The sequence below is a fragment of the Sebastes umbrosus genome, chromosome 2 (genome assembly GCF_015220745.1).
Source record: "Sebastes umbrosus isolate fSebUmb1 chromosome 2, fSebUmb1.pri, whole genome shotgun sequence".
NCBI classification, from domain to species: Eukaryota; Metazoa; Chordata; class Actinopteri; order Perciformes; family Sebastidae; genus Sebastes; species Sebastes umbrosus.
Window position 1 is genome coordinate 33,171,222 of NC_051270.1, and position 23,592 is coordinate 33,194,813.

Genomic DNA, 23,592 nt, shown 5'->3' on the forward strand with positions numbered 1-23,592 from the left:
CTCTTTTTATAGCATCAAATAACTAATTCAAACCAAACTTATCAGAAAAATGAACACTTGGAACACACATCAGTGCGATAAGAACTACCTAAAAGGACAGAAACAGTTTGGCTCACATCCCATCCACTAACATGGAGGAGGCAAGATTTATGACCTGTACTGCAGCCAGCCACCAGCGGGCGATTGAGATGTTTTGGCTTCACTTGTGGGGAGCTGTCATATCGTTCATCTTTATATACAGTTTATGGTGTAAATACAGTTAATGGCTATAGCAGAATAAACGCCAACCATAAATAGTTTCAAAAAGACGGTTTAATATGGTGACAATCTTAAGGGTTATAACTTTAAAGGAGCAGTTTGGAGGATTTGGCGACATGTGAGGTTGCAGATTGCAACCAACTGAAACTTGTGCCAAGCGTGTAGGAGGACTACAGAGACTGAAGTGAAAACGTGAATGACCCTATCTAGAGCCAGTGTTTGGTTTATTCATTGTGGATTACTGTAGAAACATGGCGGCCGGCTTCGTGAAGAGTAGATATAAACGGCTCATACTAAGGTAACGAAAACACAACAATCCTTTTTTTTCAGTAATATTCCATTTCTGCCAACATATCCTCCTAAATGTTACACCTTGTTCCTTTAAATAGATTTTGATAAATTAGTTTTAATTAGTTGTGGGCAATGCAAAGTCTTCATTTCTCCATAGATATTATTAGTGGCAACTTTCTACCCCCTCAGCCATTAATCCCACTCTTCCTAATCACAAAGATGCTTCAACATGATTGTACATCACAAGTGTTGTATTAACTTAAGTTACCGTATTAAGATAAGAAATCCTTAAGGATTACACCAGATTTTTCGCACTGTTGAGTACTCAGTATAAAAGCATTCCAGCGCTAAGTTTTTAGTGCCGTTGAAACCCGAACAATCAGGCTTTTACAGACCTACACTCCAGTCTTGAATTAATTATTTACTTTGATAGTTTGGTATGACTCGTAAGACTTGGGTTAAGCCTGCCTTTCAAACAGCATCTTCACTTTCTTTAAAAACAAACCAATCTTCAGTAAGATGTCAATCTCTTCAGGAACGTGCACAGACTACGACCTCTGAAATCATTTATTGAGGTGCTTATATCCAAGTACACACAGATTTGTGGCATCTTCATTATAAATTCTTTCCTCTGGTTCAAGTGCTGTTGTGACAGGCTCTGATTGATATTCTGCCAGTGCAATGTAATTTTGTATTTCAACATTTTACCTGTTCTTGCGTTGCAGTGTGTTTATTTCCTTCCAAATGTGTTGAGTGGCTCTTTGACTAAGCTGTTTCTTGCCCGAGGGCGTATTTCACCATGGTTTGAAAAGCATAGCATGACTCACCAGCACGCACACACACCCATCCCGAGTTGTTATGTTTTTGCCTGTGCCCGGCATTGTAATTCGCTGTTGATTAGCTTAGATTTACTCTTGTTTGAGTTGCAGATTAGCTACAACTCTCTAGCTCCACTCCATTCAGCATGAGAACGAATAATTGCACCAGCCCTCCCAGTAATCTCCCACCCAGAGAATGTAAGAGGTCTCTTTTGTGAAGTTTCTCCATAGAAGGTGGGTTTTTCCTTCAGAGAGGCTGCTTAAGAATTTACTAAATTCAGCCCCCAGTGAATCAACGATGACAGCTACTTGCCCCGTGGGTGGCCTTTTCTTCTGTCTCCCAGATCAGGGGCATTTCTCTGGATGAGAACAGACATCCCAAGTTCACATAAACAAGAGCCCTGTGCCGTCATGCCGAACAATTAAAGCACATGCAGTTTTTACTAAGCCTCTTTAGATAAACCATAAGATCATGTGCTGTTGGTTTTTCATGCACAAAAGATGTGATGTACTTGTGTGGAAGAAAATGCTCTAGGTGATCCATTTAAATATAAAAAAAGCCATGTTGTCTGAGCTACAGTGAGCTGCAACAGATGAAATATGTTTATTTGCTTTCTGGCAGAGAGTTACATGAGAAGATTGATACCACTGTGTTAAATATGAAGCTATAGCCAGGAGCCAGTTAGCTTAGCTTAGCTTAGCATAAAGACTGGAAATGGGGAAACAGCTAGCTTGGCTCTGTCCAAAGGTAACAAAATCCACTGAGCATTAGACGTCTTTTCAACATCGCCTCTATGCTTTAGCTCTGATATAGACCACGTGATTTATTGGCTATGATTTTAGACCATATTTATACATATACATATAAGAATGCATTAAAAACCTGTACATATTTAACATAAACACTGCACACACCCGCGTTTACACTACAACTTACGTTTATTTCTTGTCATATACACAGATTCACAGATTGAAACACCTAGGCTAAGACCAGACGTCTACTAAACTTTCACTTTTCAACCTTGAATAACCTTAATCTAAATGGATAATATACATCTATTAAATGTATTTTCAATGTCAAATTGCTCAGTGGGAATCCACCTACCAGCACCTCTAAAGCTCACTAATTAACACTTTATATCTCATTTGTTTGTTCCACACAAAAACCCAAGTGTACTTGTACTACAATTTGCCGTTTTACAGGGGACATTATGTGCCAGACTATTCCTTGTTCAAGCACAGTAACTTCCTGAAATTGTTGGAGCCTCGTAACCTCCCATAAAACCGTAAATGTTTACGGATTAAACAAACAAGAAATAGCGTGTTTGTCTGTGAGCTTTAGAGGTGCTAGTAGGAGGAATTTGTTACCTTTGGACAGAGCCAGGCTAGCTGTTTACCTTTGTTTCCAGTCTTTGTGCTAAGCTAAGCTAACAGGCCACTGTCTGTAGCTTCATGTGTGATGGTCGTGTGAGTGGTATCAATCTTCTCATGCTCTTCACCAGAAACCTAATATACCAAAATGTCAAACTTTTTCTTTAAATCACGCCAACTTCAGTTTCTATGCCTGATCAGTGTGCCTGAGGCTTCCTCTGCTCCATCCCAACCCATCCACCATGCTGTTAATGACGCTGGTGCAGAGGGGAGAGACACTAATCAGACTGGATGAAGGAATGTAACAAGCAGGGCGTCCTCTAATTTTGAGCACCAGTAAGAACTCCATCTAAAATCCATCCAACTTTCATCCAGTTAGCCAAGGTTTTAAATTAAATTAGACATAAAAAAAATGGTAATGTATTTATTCATCATTTGGGCTGAAAAAGATGCCCAGCTGAATCTCCTGATTGAAATTAAATGCAATTGACTCCAGTCCAGCAGTATGCCCTCCTCGCCATCAAGCCAAGTTTCCAGTTGTAGAAGCAGCAGGACCTTTGTGTGCTTGCTGAGAGACTGATTGGACTGAGGGCGCTGGGTCCCATCCCCCCATCCCCACAGGCCTGGAAGAGGAATTAGGCTTTGGAGCACTTTAGAAGAGGTGGCGGCAGGCTGGGGAACAATACAACCTGGGAACAGCTTGTGGCTCATCCATCTCATAATGTGTCACGGAGCGCTGCCTGTCGAGCCAGGGTGGATGTACAAAGGAAATATTTAGAAAAGGATATTGGCAGTAGTTGCTCATTGAAGACAATTTAACAGCAGGATTTGATGCATTGAAATAATCACACAATAGTCACTCATCACCTCAACAGCTCAACAACATCTCAGGACTTCACACATACAGTTCCTCACCGTTTTCACCGAGCCAACAGGAACAAACATCAGTGCTCTGTGGATTTGTAGATCAATTAAAATAATAGTTTTGGGAAACACTGCAGAGTTAGATGAGAGGATTCATACCACTCATGTTTGTAAGGTAATTATGTAGCTGGAGCCAGTTAGCTTAGCTATAGCTTAGTTAAGCGCAAAGACTGGAAACAAGGAAACAGTCGTTTTTACACTTTGGTTGGTATGGATTTGGTTGTAGGCAGATTTTGTTACGTTTGGACAGAGCCAGGCTAGCTGTTTCCAGCTAAGCTAAGCTATCCGGCTGCTGAAGAGCTTTGTATTTAGCAGTCAGACATGAGAGTGATTCAGGTAGCAACCTCCGGGTCTGAGAAGTGAAGCCAATGCTGAAGTGCCTTAAACTTGCATTCTGTCTAATAGCCAGCAGGGGGCGACTCCTCTGGTTGCAAAAAGAAGTCTGATTGTATGGAAGTCTATGAGAAAAGGACCCTACTTCTCACTTGATTTATTACCTCAGTAAACATTGTACACATGAGTTTATGGTCTCAATCAATAGTTTCAAGTCTTCTTCAATACAGCATGATGTTCATTTAGTAAATTATGGTCCCATTTAGAGTCAAATAGACCATAAAGCAGGGGATGCTTTAGGGCGGGGCTACCTTGTGATTGACAGGTCGCTACCACGGCGTTGTCCGGTCTGGGAGTTGTCCGTGTTTTCATCTTGGAGCTTTAACCCTTTCACAGTGTGTTTTCAGTTCATGAAAATTAATTATAACCTTTTTGGTCGCCTAAAAATGTCTTATTCAGCATTCGGTTACACTTAGCTCCTGCCTCTCGTGTCCCTTCTTGTTGCAAAAAAACAAGATGGCGACAGCCAAAATGCCAAACTCAAGGCTTCAAAACTGTAGTCCACAAACCAATGGGTGAAGTCACAGTGACTACGTCAAGAAAGTGAATAAGTGGATTTCCCAAAATGTCGAACTATAGCTCATACAGTCTGTTCACAGTTGCCTAATAGGATACCTTTATGTAGGAACTAGGCTTCATAGAGTAGCTAAGTAGAGCAGAATGCCTTTGTACCGTCTCCAGTGTCATGGCTCATTGCCTTTGGTTAGTCCAGAGGTACAAGGTGGGCCCCATCCGAGGAGGGGAAGCACATGAACCTTTGAAAGCTTCCATCCCTCAAGGCAAGTGAGTGAAACGCAACGAGAGATCTAAGACGGGGAATGTCTCTATGTGTTCTTCATGGTGAGCTACGACCTGTTTGCCCTTGAAGGGGTGGGCAACAGTTAATGTTAATATCTGTTCTATGAATTACCTTTTTCCACAAATGGCTACAATCTAAAGGAATCTTTGTTGTGCAAATATATCCGTGAAGCTGCACAGCGACCAAGACCAAACCGACATCACAAAAGGCCTCTGGCTTGACGGGGATATGACTGTGAGTCCTCAAAAGGAGAGCAGATGCATAAATTCAATTAAAAATGGATTTCCCATCACAAATGGCTTTCACTCGCTGCCATTTCTAAAGATCCACTGATAAGTGATCAATTTAGTCCATGACCTTTTGACCTTGCTGAATGAGATGGTACAACACAAATGTAGTAGTTGATATTTAAAATTATGGAAGCGGATACCACAGGAACACCCAGTGAGATAACAGAATCTCCAAACTAAAGAGACTCCTGTGTGCTCATATGATGCCTGTTCACAGAAAAGCCCCCCCACCCAGCCGGGCGTCTTCACAGCTTCCCACAGCTTTTTAACACACATGACGCCACACAGAAGACACTTCAGATGATCAGTCTGTCTTCAAGGCGTCTCCTGTCACTAGGGCTAAATCTCTGAACATAGTGATTTGTCAAGCTTTAGTCTCTTGAATATGTAAAATAGTCCCTTCCAGGCTTCTGTTTTCTTAGGAGCAGGCACTGTAACAGATACATAACATGATTACTCTGGATTAACTATTAGCATATTGCTATATGATAGACAATAAATACAAACCCGGTTTTGCCACCAGCTTACAAAATGTGTTCTTATTCTCAAGACTGCTCAAATGTTATGATATGACAGATATAGATATTTGACAAAATTGAAGACTGGAGAGACAACAAAAGAAAATTGTCAGAAAGAAATATCATATAGTCTCCATACTGACAATAAACATTTCTTTCTAGATCCGTTACATTCAAACATGCAGTGCTGCGTGGCTGTGGCATGATTTCTGTTTGATTAATTGGGTCAAATCCTCAGTTTGTCCCAAATAAGATGGTGTAAAAAATGTCATTACTTTCATACTTGATCCCATTTTTGTCAGAGGAGGAACACATCATGTGTTGAAAAGAATTTTTTTAATAATCTGTGAATCCCCAGTTTGTCTTTTCATATTCAAGTCACATATTTGTCTCGACAGTCGTCTAGGAACCACAACTTGGCATTCAAATAATCTCCTCAGCAAAATGTATCCAGTATTACTTTATTGACTTTACTGTTCATCGTTGATTAATTCTTGGCTCTCGGCCAATCTCATGTTCACTTAATGCATGTTGTTGTCTGCATGACTCCCATCCATTAAGCACTAATGGTAGACGACCTTCACTGCTGTATGCGTGGCTATAACCAGACAATCAAACCACAGGGGAGAGAAACAAACATACGACTCCTCTCCCACTCCATCCTGAATATCCTATAACGAGACTAGAGCTGTCACTCCCTCGGTCACTCATTCACTCCCTATATAATAGACACTCAATAGTGAGAGTGCACGCCATGGATTACTCTTTTCGTGCCATTGTGGAACTGTATGCACTCAGAATTCAGACACTCAAATGTGTTGGAGGGTACATAAAGTGCACTGCATATTAAATAGTGTATAAGAGTCTACAGCCAAGCTAGCACCTCTGTGAGGCCGTACTTTGAGCTAAATGCTAACATCAGCATGCTCACAGTGACAATGCTAACATGTTGATTCTATCTTTAGTGCTTTAGCATCCTGATATTTGCTACTTAGCACTAAACACTAAGTATAGCTGAGGCTGACGGTAATGTCATTAGTTTTGCACGTATTTTATCATAAATAAAGTATTGGACAAATTCAAAATTTTGACCTGATTATGGCGCTATACGAGTTAAGGGATCACCAAAGTTATTACAATTCTTCCTGAGGGGGGCATGAATGTTAGCACCAAATTTCATGGTGAAAAACATTTTAGTCAAAACAACAAATCAAATAAACAAGTCAACCTCATGGTGGCGCTAGAGCAGGGGTAGGCAACATTTGGCACACGTGCCACCATTGGCACGTGGTACCTTAACCAATGGTACACTAGCAATAAGTGTGCATGAGAGTTTTTAGGAAAGTGCCCTCTCATCTGCATGCCAAATGACCTCTTTCACAGCCATTGGCTATTGCGCAGCCTGTTATTTACAGTAGTTTGATTGATATTTTCCCATCCGCAAAGACCCGCCCTACTCTGCCTCTGATTGGCCAGTACTCAATGCCTTCTTCACAGAATGTGTTAAGTTTATTGCTGATTAACAAGATTGGTGGAAGGTGGTTTTTCATGTTTTCATAAGGATGGCAGCCGTCTTGTACAGTGATCTCATATATAATTACAATGTCCTGATTATCAGGAAAAATGTTGTTTTTTTTATATTGCTATGCACATGACCTATATGGATGGAATAAAATTACTGATCCGTTGGAGTTTTAAATGTTGATGTGGTGTGACAATTAAACTTAATGTTAACCGTACTGTTGATATGGAATGCTGATTAACAAGAAAATTCCAAAATGGTATTTCATATCAAAAGGTTTGCCAAACCCTGCACTAAATCAAAAGTCATTAAGATTCATCCACTGGGGACCATGAATATCTGCGCCAAATTTCATAGCAATGATTGTTGAGATGTTTCACTCATAACCAAAAATGTCAACTTTGTGGTGGCGCTAAAGGACAAGTCACAAGTCACTAGGATTCATCCTCTGGGGACCATGAATGTCTGTACACAATTGCATTGTAATCCATCCAATAATGAGACATTTCAGTGTAGACCAAAGTGGTGGACAGTCTGGGGATCAGGGGATCATCCAAGTCATTAAGATTCATCCACTGGGGACAATGAACCAAATTTCATGGCAATCCATTCAATAGTTGTTGAGATATTTCACTCAAAACCAAAAATCTCAACCTTGTGGTGGCGCTAGAGGACAAGTCAGTGGATCACAAGTCACTATGATTCATCCTCTGGGGAACATGACTGTCTGTACAAAATGTTATTGTAATCCATCCAATAATGAGACATTTCAGTATGGACCAGTCGACAGACTGGAAAATCTAAGACTTTGTGCCATATCAGTGTGGAGAATGGAAATTAATTGGGTCATGGTAAAATCAATGCTGAATAATTATCATATTATTTGTCCTTGTATTTGTAATTATGTTATATCACGTTACTGTATCTATGTTACTGTCATTTATGAGTGTGCTGCTGTGCTGTAAATCGACACAGATCTGTTATTTAAATGTGCTAAAGAGCGAGTCTCTTTCAGATGGGTTTCAAGGCTTTACAGTTTCTTTTATAGAGTAATGGAAAGATGATCACACGAATCAAGCCAGCTCCTCTGTGATTCCACATGGCTGGCTGATTAGCCCTTTTTTCACTGATGGAAAACACATGGCGTCCACACACAGCTTGTTCATTTCAGGTTTTTAGTTGGTGCGACGCTCAGCAGCAGCGAGAGCACTTTGGTTTGGGAGCTTGAGCCTTGAAGGGTAGTCATCATCAGAAATCTGTCCCCTCCAGTCCCCCACTTGCCACTGACTGTTATTTAGCTTTCCAATGGAGGCTGGCTGTTCCCTTGGGAAGGCATGAGTGTGCCTGCCAGCAGGAATGCATTGGAGGCAATAGAGGAAGATGGAGGATGGATGGAGGATGGTGAGTAGCTGCTGCTGCTTTTCCCCTCTGTGTGAAAATGAGTCCATTAATTCATTCCCCCTCCCCCTACCTACCCCTGCCTCCCCCTGCAGCCCTCCCTGTGCCTGTTGTCTCTGTTTGCTAGCGAGATGATTCCTTCTGTCATGTCAAAGGCAACATTATCATATTCTTGTTGCCTGGGAAACCGGCACTGAGAGAAGACGACTTAAAGCCTTCATGGTGTTTGAAGCTGGTAAACATGAAAGGTTATCCGCGGAGCTGCGAGAGTTGGAATCCTAACATATATGAAAGGGTCGTTGTTGTTGGAAGCTTTTTATTTTCCGGCTCACTGTTCTCAGAGATTTTTCCCTCCTCGTTGTTTGTTAACGGATTCACTTCAGTGAAATTAGAACATGGCTTAGATAGCCGTAAAAGGTAACGTGTCCAATTTGCCCTGAAGCGTGAAGATCAAGTTTTAACCTCACCCTTGTTTTCTGTTTGTGTAATCAGAGTATTAAGAGTGTTGACACTCAACAAGACGAGCATTTGATACTGTTGGACGACAGTGAACCAGCAGGTATTTACAGATGACAAGGACTACTTTACAATTAGTGTGTCATGATTACATTCACTCTCTAAACCAAACGCATTTAACAGATTATGTGTCATTAAGTGTTCATAATAGAGTGCTTTAACGGTACTTCTTCTAATAATGCAGTTTATATAGGGTTTCTAAGCTGTAAATAACACCTTTATTCATGTTTAATAAATCATCTACTATAGGGCTTTTTTGATCAATTACATTAAAACAGCACTGGGTAGAAATGGAGCAAATATGATTTAAAAAAGTTATTTTTATAAAACGAACACTATATCCTGATAGTAGACAGATAATCTGAAAAAAAAATCATGTGCCTTTGTGTCCTCTGGTGCTCCTTATGGCATCTGCAAGATTTCACAGACTGGATGAAAACAACCAATCAGAGCCGAGCTGGAGCCTGACGTCTCTGAGCAGCTGTCAATCACTCGCGAACTCCAATGAAACAGTCAAACTAGGCAGCGCTGATCAAATATGAATCAATATTCTGTTACTGTAATGTCTATTTCTCACCTCAAATGTTTTCAGAAACATCTTGTAGTGTACTGTTTCGCTGTAAAATGAGAAAGTTTGTGACCCGGCAGCCAAGTTGAGATCAGTTGAGGAAATACCAAGCACCACCCACCAGCCGGAGCACAACTCTCTCTCTCTGAAATGACCTGTGATTGGTCAAAGTCTCCCGTCACAGGCTTTAGATTTTTCTAAAGCCTGAAAACAGAGCCATGAGGAGGAGCAGAAGTCTAGTTTTCTCTCAGAACACTTGAATTACTATATGCTGAAAGGTTATTAGCGAATTTTTACCCAAAGATGCAAAAAATATACTGCAGGTTTAATGGCTACTATAATGAATGTTTGGGTTGCTTTAAGCAAAGTCCCCATACTGTGCTCATTATGGGACCTTTAAGTGAAGTATCTGAGTACTTCTTCCACCACTGTAGTTGCGCTAGCTCAGGGGTCTGCAACCTGCGGCTCTGTCATAATATTATGAGAATAAAGTCATAAGTTTAAGAGAAAAAAAGTCGTAGTATTATGAGAATAAAGTTGTAATATTACAAAGTAGTAATTTTACGTGTTATTTTCTTTTTTTCTCGTAAAGTTGTGACTTTATTCTCGTAATATTCCGACTTTTTTTCTTGTAAAGTTATGACTTTATTCTCGTAATATTACGACTTTTTTTCTCTTAAAGACTTTATTCTCGAAATATTACGAGTTTTTTCTCGTAAAGTCATAACTTCATTCTCGTAATATTACGACTTTTTTTTCTCGTAAAGTTATGACTTTATTCTCGTAATATTACGACTTTTTTCTCGTAAACTTATGACTTTATTCTGTAAATCTCAGATGTTTTTTCCCTCAGTGTGGCCCTAATACTCCGTCGTACATTTGCACTTTGGCCCTCACTGCATTAGACTTATATACTATATTCTTAGACTATAAACTGTGTTACCTTCATCACAATGCTCAAATGTTTTGTGGCTCCAGACAGATTTTTTTGCCTAAAATGGCTCTTTTGATAGTAAAGGGTGCTGACCCCTGCGCTAGCTGGTGGATTATTCCCCCTCTGAACAAACAAATGAAACCCCAGTCCATTCCGTGTGGTGGTGGATCCAGCTCCATGTCTTTACCCCCGGTGCTCTGTGGGAGTGTGGTGACAGTTCAGTCCGACCCGGAGCGCCTCCTCCTGGGTTTCCTCCCCGCTGCTCCCGCTGCTGCTGCTGCTGCTGCTGCTGGTTGGCTACATTGTATCAGTTCCCACACGAAGAAGAAGCAGCAGCACCACGGCGGCACTCATCATCCAGACACGGTGAACACGGAGGAGGAATACTAACCGGGATGGTACGCTGCTCGCTGGGGGATTAATCACCTGAAGGTCGCTGGAGGAGAGGACTGTGGACTCGTATCGAGGCTCTGAGACGGCACCGATAAAAACACAATGCCCTCCGGACTCGGGTTGTTGTCGCTGAGGACGGTCTCTGGAAGTGTGATGGCAGAAGTCCAGTGAATAGTGGCCTCCTCCTCTCTCTGGTGCTGGATGTCTTGGGGAGAGAGCGCTGCTTTCTGCTGCTCCACAGAGGTTTTATTATAATAACCCACACTCTTGATTTGTTCTCTTCACGGAGTGCACACCACCATGGACAGAGCAGGGTTTGGAATAGGAGTGGCTAGCTAAGTCGGTAAGTTACTACATCTTTCTCTCTCTCATTGTTGATAGTGGCTACGACTCGTTAGCCATTTAGCCTTCCTTCCTTTGCGTGCAAAGCGGAGCTGGCTAGCTTCACACCAGATAGCCAACACAGCATGCAGTAGCAGGAGAGCTAGCCAAGCCTGACTGACTGCACTCTGAGCTCATTGTTTCACTCTGCCAGCAGCTAGCAGCACTAGAGTCACACATTAGCTCATTACACCGAGCTGAGTTAGCCATGCTAGCTTCTTCAAGTTCTAAGTGGTAGCTAAGTAACTGGTAGCTAAGTAACTGGTAGCTAAGTAACGTTAGAGCACGAGCTAGCTAACTGATACAGTTTAAACTCACACGGGTAGTAACGGTCAGCTTGAGGAGAGTAACGGCTATCAACCGTTAAAAAACACAGTTCCATGCTTGTATTTATAATTGTGCTTTTATAGTTAAGTGTTAGACAACATTATGTGATGAGGAGACATTAGTTGGACAAGCTTTAGATTCCAGCAGTGTGTCTCCAGTGTTTCCCAGGCTGGGCACCCCCAGTGAGAGGGGGTTTTTGATCTCAAGATAAACAGAAAATGAAACACTCTTGAGGTTTCAACACAATGTGAGAATATATGTGTGAGAGTGACTATTTGAACCACTTCCGCACTGTATCAAACAGTTTGTTTTACACTAAACTGGTGTTACATCTAGAAAACTCATTAAAATGGTGGATTAATCAATGTGGGACCCTTCTTCTCTCCAGATTATTCTTTTTGTTGGCTCATGTTGTTGGGGCTGTCCCATCTCCCTCAAGTGAGTCATTCAATTAAAGCACTATTTTTTTTTTTTTTTACAAGACCACTAAGGGCTAACCCTGTGGTCTGTGCTGCTCCATAGAGTATGACAGCGCCACATTAAAGACTGGCCAAGTAGTCTGCAGTCCAGTACTCTAGATAAAATAGCCCAAACTTGCTGGATTTCATAATTTCTCTCTATGGTTAACTACAAAACATGAAAGAAAAGTTTCTTCAAAACTGTTGTTAACTATTCAACCCCTACATGTAGCACTACTTATATTATTATAGGCAAAATGACAGGTTGTGTGGGATAAAAGTGTGAGATTTGGGTTTGATTACAAGTTAAAGTTGTCATTGTTTCCAATGCACCACTGCCAATATGACAGGTTGTTCATGTATGTTATTTGTGTTTCTGTTTTTACTAGTTCAACTGCTTAGTGCTTACAGTGCAACTGTTAAGGTCCTCCATCTGGTGTGACTAAATGAATGGACATCTAGTCTAAGTGAGTGTTTAGCATTACCTCACAGGGACATATTTGAGAGAGGGTCAGTTGTTGGGGTGTTATGATACATCGATCTGGATCGATATATATCGATTCGGTTATCAACGATCCAATATCGATGCAAAGTAAGAATATCGATACTTTAAGGTACGCCTTTATTTTGAAATTCCAACTTTATATTTATTATTTTTATTAAAAATAGATTGTTTTTCTGGAAGAGCTCAGTAATACAATTGTCAAATCATAGTTAAGTAGCTTTTTGTGAGTTGATAAAGGTAACTAATTTTCTTAAATGTGCAAAATTATATTGTCTCGTGTTGATTGCAGGCCCCTGATTTGAATCAAATCGTATCGCGGCAGACTTTGTGATATCAGCAAATATCGTATCGTTGTCCAAAGAATCAATATAATATCGTATCGTGATGAAACTTGTGATTTACACCCCTCGTCAGTCTGTGAAAACGCCAAATACAATTTGGCCTAAAGTGTTAACTAAATAAATCTGCCAAGAGGTTATTGGAGGTATAGGCTAGGTGAATATGTCGGCCGATAAGTAACAAGACATTTCAGTATGTAAATGCCAAATTAGTTTTAATGTAATGTAGAAACAGTGTCACCTTTACATAGTTTGTTCACCACAGACAGAGCCCTGAAAACTTAATATTTAAAAGGAATACGTCTTGTAACAATTTTTAAAGAAAAAAAATCTATCCGTGTCTCTTATATGTAAAAGAAATACTATTGATATATCGTTATTGGATTTTTTCAAACCCCAAATATCGGTATCAGCCTCAAAAATCCAGTATTAGTTGGGTGTACTACCCACCAAATTTTGCTCACAAATGAAGGTGAGAGCTGCCATAATATGTGTTTCAATGTTAGCGAGTTCAGTAGGGGTGTAAGAAAATAATGATAAAGTTGAGTATCGTGATATTGTGTTTTGTGATGCTTTAAAGATTCTCAAAAACGCTATTGATTTTTAATTAATAGTTTACATGCAAAGATTCGTGGCAGGCATTTGTTCATTTTGTGTTGTTTAAACCCTCGACCGCTAGATAGTGTTGTAATCTATCTTCAGCCAGAGAATGAAGGCTTCTGAAATATGGTGAATACAATGGAGCCTTGTCTTTATACTATGACAGTTTTCCTAAAATTAGATTAAAAAAATTACAATATATAGCTATATGTTGTAATGTATTGAATCGTAACCCCAGTATCATGATATGCATCGTATTGTCAAATTCTTGCCAGCACACAGTTCAGATAGAATGGACTTTTTTTTCACTTAAGTTGATGCTGACCAGCTTAATCACCTACTATTGATGCTATTTGTTCAGATAAATGCACCAATCACCTGATAGAGAGAGAGGAAACTTTGAATATTTGGCAGTGAAACATTTAACTTGTTACCAAAGAGCCTCAAAGGTTTCCAGCTAATCCTGCAGTTAATTTTGAATATCAGTTTGGCAGCTCCCTTTTCCGGGTGTGGCAATAGCTCTGAGCTGGTGACACTGATAAAGGAAAACCTTAACATACTGTAAATGCAAGATAGTAATCCTCCTACGCACAATTGTGGTAATCACTGTACCATTAATCCACTTAGTTCCAGTGTGTCATGGCTGATTTGCACCATGCAATCATTCAGTATTTTGGATGTTCTTAGTTCAGCTTTTTTCTTAGTTTACCATCCAGTTAGGTAAAAGCAGACTTGTGTTTTTAGAAGTTCTTAACGTTTTATCGCAGAGGAGTTGAAGTGTAGCCTTGGTATGTAACAACCATTGTTGCCAGACCTGGTAGTTGATAATGATTTCAGGTGTCATACAGGAAGTAATGGCAACCCAGTAGACAAAAGGATCGCACACACAGCACCTCAAAAATTAATTGTGAGGGTCTCTCACCAATAAACTGCTTCAGTCTTTCACCCTTTTACTCCGACAGCCACAAAATACTGTTTTGGTCCAGGGAGTAGCGAGAAGATCAACTTTACTAGAGCTACTGCAATTTGTCAGCTGTGCCTATAAATGATTCAAGCCTTTCACTTAGCCTGTAAGAGTGTTTGGTAGTATTGATTCATTGCTGACTCTTTTTGTATTGATTTTATACATTTTAAGGGTGTTTTACATTGAGACCCATTATTACTTATTCTTCTTGTGTACTCGTCATAATGAAATCAATACAAGCAGTAGTAATATAACTCTGTCGAGCCCAGAGGATTTCACGTTGCCAGGTTTTTTCTTTCCCAAAATTGAAATGATGTAGCTGGCAAAATAATTATTGGCGCCCTGGTGTTCCTGTTAATAATTGTAGTGCTTCTTCAGTGCAAACATGTTCATTTGTTCTTTTCTATCTCTTCTTAAGAAGAAACTTGCCTTGCAGTAAGCTTGTACTGCTTCCTTTCCAGCTGACTACCTTTTCAAAGGCAGTTCCTCTCCATCTGATTACCTTTTTTTTAGTAGTAATTTGTTCTAACCATTGTAAAGGGTGTTAGCAGCCTTGTTGTAGCACACCAGACACGCTTTATACAATCTGACAGAGCCATCATTTGTAAAGTGGAAGAGAAATTTAAGACTCTAAGCTCCACACAATAACATGACATTTCATAGTTGTTGGAGATGTGTAAATTTGCCCAACCCTTGGATGAGAGCCCGAGGTGAACATGAGAGCAATGCCACTTGAGGAAACAACTATTTCCTCATTCACCAGTTTGGTTTTTGTGATAACTGAGCTGCTGGGGTGTGTCCTTTTTTTTAACGGGGAGAATGGAAACAACTTATGGTACAAGTGAGGACACTGTTAAGGAAACATTGAGTCTCAGGGATCTGCAAAAACAGTGGAAGTTTTGAGTTAGTTTTGACCAGCCGTTCACCTTTTAAAAATCTGTTCCACATCAGGCTGGATATCAAAGAAACTGTGTGGAGGAAGAGAATCTAACAATGTTTGTTTAGAGGTCCAGGGCATCAGATTAGTCCAGGACAAGGGGATTATGTTGGCTTTGTAAGGCTCCCGTCATCTCATGGCCTCACACCAGCTGATGGCAAAGTAAGAAGGGATTTAGCCCACATCCTTAAAGGTAGCTGGTACTTTGAAGGCTTTCAGGCACCTTAAAAGCACCCGAATGAAGCCATTTACTTTGGGTGAATAATACACCCCCATATGCACTCCTATCCTTGGTTTTTACTTATGCTAAATGAGAAGTGTATGCATTCCTTAATTCCCTTAGTGCAGTGGAGAGTCCATATTAAGCCTCATAATGTAGTTAGTGTCATTAGGTAGGTTGAGATGAGATGAGATGGGGCACCTTTGTAGTTAAAAACATCATACAGCGTCGTTTCCCCAAGGTTGAGATCTATTTGAAGTGGTTCTCCCTAAGTGATGGGGGTTGGGCTTGTTTAAGCGCCGGTTGGAAGCTCCAACATCCGACATTTGAGAGTCTGCAGAAAAGCATCATTACATACATGACCTGACTTCCAGATGCTAGTCAGTACTTGTAAATTCAGATCAATGCGATTGCGCACAGCGGACTTTTTTTTTTACTGCATTTAACAGGAAGACATTTAAAAGGAAGAATTAATGCATAAAACATGTAAAAAAAATTTGGGGTAGTCAAGTTTGTTGTCCCTTAAGGCCTTTAAACACAGGGCGTTTTTTTGTGTGGTTAATTTGTACGTGAATATTTTTTGGAACTGTTTTTGTCATGAGTTCTTTCACACAGAATGCAAATATTACGGTGCAAAAATGCAACATTATTATTTTTCTGAGCTTATTGCGCGGAACGGACATATTCAAAACGTTCACTGTAGTGTACAACAACATGGAGGCTACGTAGTCCGAACCAGGACGGCAAACTTTATTACTCCTTTCAACCTTGACAAAGGCAGCACAGACCAGATTCACTCATTTTGTTCTTACCTTTCACAATAAAAGCACTAGCCATCAGAGTGTAACTGTTTACCAGAGGCAAATTCACTCAGAGCATTTGGCTAAAAGGAAATTCAATAGAATAGCTCACAGTAGTTTAGGCTATAGAACAATTTGCCGCAGACAGACTGCCAGATGCTGCTCTGGGTCAATAGGATCCCGGTAGTTAGTCCTCGGCCTCCGCAAATCTATTCTCACCTTTTTATTGAAAAAGTGTTGCAACTGTCACAAACTTGCATCGCTGCCGGTATGAATAGTTTTGGGTCGAAATATTCGCATGTGAGTATTTTGAATTTTCATTTCGTTTATTCGTCATGCCCCCGGTGTGTAAAGGCCTTTATTCTGATCTTAGACTGCTAGGTCTGTACACAGTAGAGCTGCAACAATTCGTCAATTAGTCGATTAAAATAAGATTAATCGGCAACTATTTTGATAATCTATTAATTGTTGATAATGTTTTTGGAGTAAAAAATCCCATGTGAAAATGTGCTGCTTTTACATGTCTTAACATTATAGTAAATGAAATATCTTTGGGTTTTGGACTGTTGGTCACTTGATGGCATCGCCTTTAAACCATGTTATGTAGGCCAAATGATTAATCGAGAAAATAACCGGCAGACTAATTGTTTATGACAATAGTCATTAGTGTGCAGCCTCAAGTTCAATGCAGTAATTTAAATTTTCCGACAGCTGCCTATTGCACACTTAGCCTGAAGTAGGCTTACATTAAAATCTGTTAAGTGGTGTAGATGCAGGTTTTAACAGGTCTGCATTAGAAAAAGCCTTGCTGTAATGGGTTAAGTGTTTTGTATTGTGTTCTATAGTGTTTTGTGTAAAATCCGTAGTGAGAGAAGTGTCATCTGGAGCTGCTTGTGGGTGGAAGGTTTGAACAGCGTTTGGATCGTCTCTTCATCTCCAACAGGAACAAAATGCTGCGGTTCAAATGCAGCTTTCAGCCAACGGCAGTGCTTAAGAGGCACCTGAGAAATATGTTGGTAGCAATGGAAACAACAGCTCACTTCGCTCACAAACCTGCACCGTTTCTGTAAACATCATTAATTAAAACTGCTTGCTGCTGTTTTATTTGCTCTTTTTCAAACGTCAAAGCGCAGCGAGGTGGTTTTTCTGACAGCTTGCGGTTTACTTGAGATACAACGGGTTAGAATGAGCAAACAAAGCATCTGAAATTGACCTGCTTTTCTATAGTCAATATTGATCCACCCATCCTGAGAACATCACCTCCTTTATTTCCTGCGACTATTATTTGTAAAGCCAACTAAATGCGACGTTTGTCATTTCAGCTGTGAAGTCGTATCGTGGGTCAAAAGAATGTGCAACTCTGCTTTAGTTTTTATAGCACTGAGTGGATTTCTCACTAGCGAATTGCCAATTACAGCAGAAAAGAGCACACATTGAATGCTTGTTGCACAGTTGCTGCTCTGCCAGAGACTGGTGATCCATCTTTTCCTGGGATGCGAGCCCAGGTTACACTCAGCTCTCCCCCACACAAGCTATAAAGATATTGTCAGCTTTTGTGGTGCAGCACAGTCTTGAGTGCTGCAAAAATGCTGTCTCATTTGCCTTCGGTTTGAAGTATCGTCCTCTGTGTTCTTAGAAAGAAAAGCCACGGAAAACTACGAGTCAAGTCAAGCTGATTTTGATAGGTTTGATTTTATTTTCGTGTTGTTGCTGTTGTAATAACGAAGCCCTGTCAAATTGCATTAATATGTTTAACACACAATTGCTTTCAGTGCTGTCTTCACTCATCCACTCATAAGCAACATGACCTCGTTAATCACTCTCGCTTCACTTGTTCCTGACACTGGTGATCTTTTCACTGCAATTTACACACTGCAATTTCCATGTACAAATGGCTGATTAATATACCAGCGTACAGACAGTGATATGAAATTGTGATATGTTCAAGCTGTTCTAAACTTGAAAACATGCTGTAAGCTTGATTTTAGCTGTCTTTTATAGAGATATGTTTTTGAGTTGATCTTATCGTAGAGCAAGAAAGGTCTGCGAAGACGTGATGTGTGGGAATTCCTCAGAGCTACATCAATGCTTGATGCGTGGCGGTGGGTGGTTCTGAGACACCGTCCCCGTTGGCCTAATCATACTGCAGAACCCGCTATCATCTGTAGAATCAAAGAGAAGCCGTCGCCTCTCTCGGATGACACATGCATCACTTTTGATATTGACGAGTAAATGAGAGAACATCCACAAAGGACAACGTTGCTGCAGTCCAAAGTGGAAACAGATGATCAAGTGGAACTTCAATACAAATGTCAATACTGTATGAAAAAAGTAGTAATTGTTGTCTTTCCACAGCCCTTTAACAACGGATCGTTGTGTGCCAGTTCCTGTTTAAATCGATCTAAAATAAAAACCATAATAGCTGGAGCATTCATTCTTTTTACAGCAGAAAGCTAAGGCTTCTGTCTATTGCGTCATTATGTTGTACACTCATGGTGACATCATTATGTCACGTTACGTGCTGTACAAAACATTGTGACAACATGCAGTGGTGCCAGAGTATAGCTCCGTAATGGCCGTTGGAGATCGTTGTGTGCATGATCCTGTTTAAATTTGTGTATAATAAAAAAACATAATAGCTAGATCATTCATTCTTTACGCAGCAGAAAGCTAACGTCATCATGTTGTACTCTCATGATGACTTCATTACGTTACGTGCCGTACAAAACATGGTGACAACACGCGGTGACGCCAGAGTCTTGTCCCGTAATGGCCGTGGGATAACGTTGTTTGTATGATCCTGTTTAAATCAATGTAAAATAGAAATCATAATAGCTGGAGAATTCATTCTTTTTGCAGCAAAAAGCTATGGCTTCTGTCTTTTGCGTCATCATGTTGTACGCTCATGACGACGTCATTACGTTGTTACGTGCGAAACGTAATTAAACTTTTACAACGCCTTTGTACTCGATCTGCTTGTAAAAATGAGCTTATCTCAAAAACAAAAAAAATTGCATAATTCAAATAACTTATGGAGTGTCAAGAAATATTTTCTTTCTTTCTACATTTAGAAATCCTTTGGATCAATATGTTTTTTGTGTATATTTTGTAAAAAAAAATGTTCTGTTTTGTATGTAGGTTTTTTTTTAATGTATGACACAATTTCAATGCTTTTATCAATTATTATAGTTTATTGACTTGTATAACCTTTTAGCATAGGTTGTGCAGATTTTAGGTATATGAAGCATTTTAAGATACTCTAAGAAATTGCATTACAATAAGCAAAAATACCAATATAGGCACTGGTGGACTGTTACTATTGCAGAGTTCAAAGGGTTAATACTATCAGCGTTCTACTATCCTGTTTCATCTCCCCGCCTGAGCACACATGGTAACAGCAATGTTATATCCATTTTAGTTTAAAGCATTTTCCCATCAAAGCAGCTTCAGTTTATAGACCACTGGCGTGTTGTAATTTCAGGCTCCCAGTGATCATGTCCAGTTCTTTTTACTGAGCATGGATAAGAAATTAACTGGGATTACAGGCTTTAGTTGTTTGATTCTCCAGAACATATAAATATCATGGCGTAGTTTATTAGGCAATATGTGTTTTCAGTTGTTCAATAGTGAAAACATTACTAAAGAAAGAAACTAGTACTAGATGTTTTGTCTGCTCTACATTTTTATAGCTTGACTTCAAAACTGGTTCACATCTGCATTATTAGTTACGAGAAACATTAAATCTACCAATTATGAGCAAAAAGTCAGTTTTAGCGTTCAGTTATAGGCAATCGTATTAGGGCCCTCAAGGTTTGACAGTCATGGTTGGCCTGTTGCCCTCGGCAACCACATTTGGAATAGTGTCAACCATTTTGTGTAGTGTGGTTGCTGTTTTTGGTAACCAACACACTGTCCATGGCATGAAACCTTGCACCTAGGCAAACAAGATTGCTGCTCATGGAGAACTGTGCGAGTTTTCCTTTTGTAGCAAAAGTTATGCTACAAGCAGCAAGTTAGCATGACGTGTTTGAGTTAATTTGGCGTCATCGCACATCCTGCAATGTGCCTGCAGCGCATGCACACATCGCAATGTTGATGCTGAAACGATGTATCGTGCAGCCCAGGTAATGACACTGGACAGATCGCACTGTGTATTCGCAGACAGTCAACATTATTACCAGCGATGCTGGTATTGTTTTCACCATGTGAGTCTGTGTGTGTGTCATCATAGCAAAATGTGGTTCTGACAGAAGCGGTTTTGAGTACTTTGCCAGGTGTTTATATTTCTGTCTGTCTTCGGACAGATTTTGTCACTGCGATAGCGTCGCAACCCTGTAAGATACAGTCACAAAACCGGTGTAGTTGAGAGCAAAATGATGGTCGAGTTTGAGGATGGGCGTGGTCCGAGCAAGGCCCACCGGCCCCCCTACACTTTACGCCCCTGTTCCACTTTGGCTTCACGGCTGGTGGTGTGATCCCATCACAAGATGGTCTCTCGTTTTCCTCTGGCTTCAGTGCCATGATGGTTACTGCACATGATAAAAAATCTGTTTGCAGTGTGGACATTTGTCTAAACAGTCAGAGAAGCAATCTTGTGGTTTTAACGTAAGTGGATTGGACTGTCCTGACTGGTTTGGAAAATATGGGTGGGTAACGTTTCACTCAACAGCTTAAGTCAGATTTATGCCTCTGTGTTGATGTTGTGGTATCTTCGTGCGGGGCAACAGAGGCTACACGGAAACCACAAGAATTATAATTGGACAGCTTTGTCTGCCCTCCTACATTTTTCCATTGCTTGTAGTATTTGTTGATAGGGAAGACAACATGGAGGAGGTTGAAAAACATGCTTGATAATCCTCCTTTTCAGTAGACAAATGTGTATTTTGTGATCTTGCAAAGCCATTTCCATTGAAAGCTTCTTCTAACCACGATCAGCTCTGTCTGTAACAAAAGGAATAAATGAAGGTAAACCCCAATTACTTTGGGTGGATAATAAAGGCACGACATGGCCTGATAATGTACGACACATCCATCTAGTGAGGCAGCGGTGCCACGACAATCTACGGGTTAAATCCTACGCTGAACTATAAATCAGTTCCCACGCCGTAGGCATCTACTGCAGGAGCAGTGAAACAACTCGACAGAGAAGCATAAATTCAGCTTTAGTGTTATTAGTTGTAAAGTGAAATATTGCGATCCTCCAAGCTGTGAATATATCAGACTAAATATGAATATGTAGTATGGCACTACTGCAAAAGAGCACTTCTGCCAGTGTGAATGGTTGTCTTGGGTTTTACTTGTGCCATACAGCCAAAGAAAATACATTACATGCTGACATAAAAGGGAGAATATGATGTCTGACAGTCTACCTGTTTGCTTTGCATTTTAATTTGGCAGGCACTATAAAAGAAGATTGACGATTGGAGAGAGAAGGAAAGCAGACAGGCACGTAGAATAGGAGAGGTAGATGGATAACTGAAGGAGTTTATTTACAATCTGAGCACAAAGCCAGCAAACCCGTGCTCTTTTAGTTTTCAGGTTGACTGAGCGTTTGAGCTCTGACCTAGCTGACTTGCATTTTTTGGAGGTGGATGCACATGTGACATTGTGGTTTCCTTAAATGGATGACTCATGAATGAATGAATGAATGAATGGACCATGGTGGCAGCAAATATGTACCCAAGGCTGTCAGATATCTAAAACATATTTAAACTAACATTACGTGGTGTTCTTAGTGTTTCAGCATGATTACTTTGTAAAATATAACACCAGGAAAACCAGTCCAGCTCTTCCCAAGAGAAAATGTGGGAGTGAACATTGGTGAAAGGTTAAGCAAACAACTTGCACCAACAAGCAATTATCCAGTAATGGAGTAAGACAACAATATGAAAGCATCATAAAAGAGTGGTATAGGAATGATTCCTACAAACCCAGAAATTAGTTAGCATTTTAGCACTTCCGGTTTACTTGTCTCAAAGTCAATGGTTTTTTTTTTAGTGGGTTTTAGTTAGATGCCTGAAAAGAGATCCGTGGTTAACACAAGCTTAAAAGATTTTAACGTTTTGTTCTACGACATAAAATACGTCAATAAATATCCCACTCGCAAATTTTGAAGCTTTTACGGGTCTTAAAAAAAGGCGGTTGCTAACAAGTGGCTAAATGAGACTAAGAAACTTCATCACGCAAACTTGGCGCTCATGCGACTGTGGTGTAGTTTGTTTTTAGCCTAAAGTTAGCTTTTTACTTCTGGCAATAGAGTGCTGCAGGGATGATGTATTTTTGTAGACCAACCAGGAAGTTAGCATCACCCTGGTTCCCTCGACAAAAAGCCAATAGGATTTTTCCATTGGCTTTTGGATTATTGCAGAAAATAAGCTGTGTGGCAAACACAGGTTTATGATACTTACACATTTTATTCAGCCATATAATCTCCACAAATGAACAACACTTTTATTATTTTTGAAGTGTGAATGCAATCGCCCGAAATAAAAAGCTAACGTTAGGCTGTAAACGAACTACACCCCAGTCGCATGAGCGCGAGTATACACAACGAGGCTGTAAAGGTGTGATGACGTTTAGTAGTCTCATTTAGCCACTTGTTAGCAATCGCCTTTTTTAAGACACTAACAAGCTTCAAAATTCACAAACGGGATATTAACTGACGTATTTTTTATATCGTAGGACAACATGTTAAAATATCTTAAGCTTGTGTTAACCACAGACCTTATTTCAGACCCATTAAAAAAAAAACACTGTCTTCCAGACGAGGGAACCAGAAGTGCTAAAATGCTAACTCATTTCATTCCTGTAGTACTCTATTGCATTTACGCTAAAAAAATCATAAAAGTGGTGTTTATTTGTGATGATCATTTTAGGGAACAAAACTTGTAAGTATCATAAACGTTTGTTTACCACAGAGCTTATTTTCTACAATAATCCAAAACCCAAGGAAAAAATCCCATTGGCTTTTTGTCGATGAAACCAGGGAGATGCTAACTTCCTGGTTGGCCTACAAAAATATGTCTTCTCTGCACCACTCTATATACAAGTCCTTTTTTTATCTCCATAC

General features: G+C 40.1%; 1 protein-coding gene across 3 annotated transcripts in view; it reads left to right on the forward strand.

Annotated features, from left to right (window-relative positions):
• Positions 1-10,737: 10,737 nt before the first annotated feature.
• LOC119504337 (zinc finger protein 609-like) overlaps positions 10,738-23,592 on the forward strand; it is a 99,955-nt gene continuing 87,100 nt past the window's right edge. For 2 of the 3 annotated variants that reach the window (XM_037796408.1, XM_037796425.1), the window contains exon 1: positions 10,739-11,336. The gene's annotated coding sequence lies outside the window, so the exon portion shown is untranslated. Of the gene's footprint in view, positions 11,337-23,592 lie in introns of all 3 variants that reach the window. The other variant, XM_037796419.1, reaches the window with a different exon arrangement.